The following is a 3,076-nucleotide window of genomic DNA, read 5'->3' as shown; positions in this document are numbered from 1 at the left end:
CTTTTTAAACCAATAACATACTGTTTTGCCTGTTTTGCTTATTATACCTCCATAGTATAATTTAAGTCCTGTTATGATATTTCCTGCTCAACTTTTCTTGCTAAGGATTGCTTTGTCTATTCTAGGCCTCTTAGTTTTCCAAATAACTTTCATGATTGATTTTTATATCTCTACAAGGAACATCAATGTGATTTTAATAAGAATTGCATTCAATTTGCATAGTGTTTTTGACAGTATAGCCCTTTTGGCAAAATTAATTCTGCCTATCCAAAAACATGGGAGATCTTTCCATCTAAAGTCTTCTTCAATTAATTTCTTTATTGTTATGTAGTTATTATTATAGAAGTATTTTACCTCTTTTGTTAGATTTGGTCTCAAGTATTTTTAGGCAATTTTGAATGGAATAGAAATCCTAATTTTTCTTTCAGATGATTCATCATTGATGTTTAGGAATACAATGGATATATGGTGTTAATCTTATATCCTGTTACATTGCTGAATTCATTTATGACTTCTAGAAGTTTTCTGGTAAAGATTTTTGAGTCTTCTAAATATAGGATGATGTCATCAGGCAAATGTGATAATTAATCTCTTTAATATCCCTTTAATTTCTTTCATTTGCCTGATTGCTCTGACCAGAGTTACAAGGACCATATTAAATAAAATTTGTAAAAATGGACATGACTGTCACCACTAGAAGAAAATATAGGTACAATACTGCATAATGTTTTCTAAGGAACTGTCTTCTTCAACAAGACTCCTAAAGCTCAAGAAGTAAAATCAAGAATCAATAAACAGAAAACTATCAAACCAAAAAGGAAATAATCAAGGGCATGAAGAGATACAGATGAGAAAACGTCTTTACCACCTGCACCTCAGATAGAGTATTAACCTCAAGGTTATATAAAAAACTCAAAAAACTTCACACACACACACACACACAAATAATCCAAACAATACAATAAATGGGCAAAGGAACTGAACAGGTACTTCACAGAAAAACACATATAAATGTTCAACAAATATATGAAAAGTGTTCAAAATCTCTAGCAATTAGAAAAATGTTAATTAAAACTACACTGAAATTCTATCTTACTCCAGTCAGAATAGCAATTATCATGAATACAATTAATAATATATGTTGGTATTGGCTGCACGGAAACACGGTACTGGACATACCGAGGGACCTGTGGTTTGGTAACCCCAGTTTGGTTACCCCTAGAGCATCTTTTGTCCGCTGTCCTTGCAAATTTGACAAAGGAGCATCATGGCTTCGAGTCACACTGTGTTGATGCTATTGGTAGCTTCAGCGTATTCTATTGCTCAGAAGGCAGGAACTATAGTTAGACGTGTTATTGCTGAAGGAGACCTGGGTATCGTGGAAAAGACCTCTGCAACAGACCTGCAGACAGAAGCTGACTGACTAGTACAGATGAGCATATGTTCTTCACTGGCACGGAAATTCCCCAAACTGACAATTATAGGGGAAGAGGATCTCCCTCCTGAAGAAGTGGATCAAGAGCTGATTAAAGATGGTCAGTGGGAGGAAATATTGAAGCAACCATGCCCATCACAGTACAGTGCTATTAAAGAGGAAGACCTTGTGGTTTGGGTTGATCCTCTGGATGGTACCAAGGAATATACTGAAGGTCTTCTTGACAATGTAACAGTTCTTCTTGGAATTGCCTATGAAGAAAAAGCCATAGCAGGCATTATCAACCAACCATATTACAATTACCAGGCAGGACCAGATCCTGTGTTGGGGAGGACAATCTGGGGAGTTTTAGGTTTAGGTTCCTTTGGGTTTCAGCTGAAAGAAGTCCCTGCCGGGAAACACATTATCAGAACTACCCAATCCCATAGCAACAAGTTGGTTACAGACTGTGTTTCTGCTATGAACCCTGATGATGTGCTGCGAGTAGGAGGAGCAGGAAATAAGATCATTCAGCTGATCGAAGGCAAAGCTTCTGCTTATGTATTTGCAAGCCCTGGATGTAAGAAATGGGACACTTGTACTCCCAAAGTTATCTTACATGCTGTGGGAGGCAAGTTAACCGATATCCATGGAAATGCCCTTCAGTACAATAAGGAAGTGAAGCATATGAACTCCGCAGGGGTCCTGGCCACACTGAGGAATTATGACTACTATGTGAGCCAAGTTCCAGAATCTGTTAAAAATGCACTTGTTCCTTAAAGAAAAATTTTCATTTTTAGCCCAAAAGACTTGTTTCTCAAAATAGTACATTTCAAAAACTGATTGAATGGAATTAGTATTCTACCTTTATTCATCATTGATCAGTGATTTATAGTAGTTACTTAAAGATAGTAAATGGGGTTAAAGAATTTCATTTTATTGGAGTCTAATACTACTTTGCCTTAGGCATGTAATAAATTTTGTGTGTCCTTTTTCCTGTTTAACAAAATCAGGGAGTCAGGCACAGTGATGCATAACCTGTAGTCCCAACTACTTGGGGAATCTGAGGCCAGAGGATCAAATTGCATGAATGAAGGAATTTGAGGACAGCCTGGGCTACAAAGCATAATCTTGTCTCCAAAATATAAAAATGAAAAAGAAGAAAGGAATTTAGCTTGATTAGTCAACTGGACCAATTTTGACATCAGGAGAATGTATAAACTCAATATATTTCTTTTTATGTGGAGATATGAAAAAAAAAAAGGTTTAGTCCTGACTGACTAAGCCATTTGTGTAATCAACATTCCTATCTTGTAAACCAGATTTCTTTAGGGCACAAAACCTTAATTGTTCAAAGATTTCTCTCTTATTTTTCATGGTAGTTTTGAAGGTGTTTCTACTTCAATTGTGAATACATATAATGTTATTATGTACATTGATGAAACATTTATGAGAAAAGTTTCTTTAAAATAAATTATTTAATCCTAAAAAAATAATAATATATGTTGGTGAGGATTTAGGGGAAAAGGTATACTCATACATTGTTTGTGGGATTGCAAATTGGGGTAAACACTCTGGATATCAGTATAGAGATTCCTCAAAAACTTGGAATGGAACCACCATTTCACCCAGTTAAGCCACTCCTCAGTCTATACTCAAAGG

At 35.7% G+C, this 3,076-nt stretch overlaps 1 pseudogene; it reads left to right on the top strand.

Annotated features, from left to right (window-relative positions):
• Positions 1 to 1,252: 1,252 nt before the first annotated feature.
• Positions 1,253 to 2,194, top strand: LOC143389428 (3'(2'),5'-bisphosphate nucleotidase 1 pseudogene; annotated as a pseudogene).
• The last annotated feature ends 882 nt before the right edge of the window (positions 2,195 to 3,076 follow it).

Source organism: Callospermophilus lateralis, unplaced genomic scaffold (assembly GCF_048772815.1).
Source record: "Callospermophilus lateralis isolate mCalLat2 unplaced genomic scaffold, mCalLat2.hap1 Scaffold_535, whole genome shotgun sequence".
In the NCBI taxonomy this organism is placed as follows: Eukaryota; Metazoa; Chordata; class Mammalia; order Rodentia; family Sciuridae; genus Callospermophilus; species Callospermophilus lateralis.
This window is presented reverse-complemented; position numbering and strand designations above follow the sequence as displayed.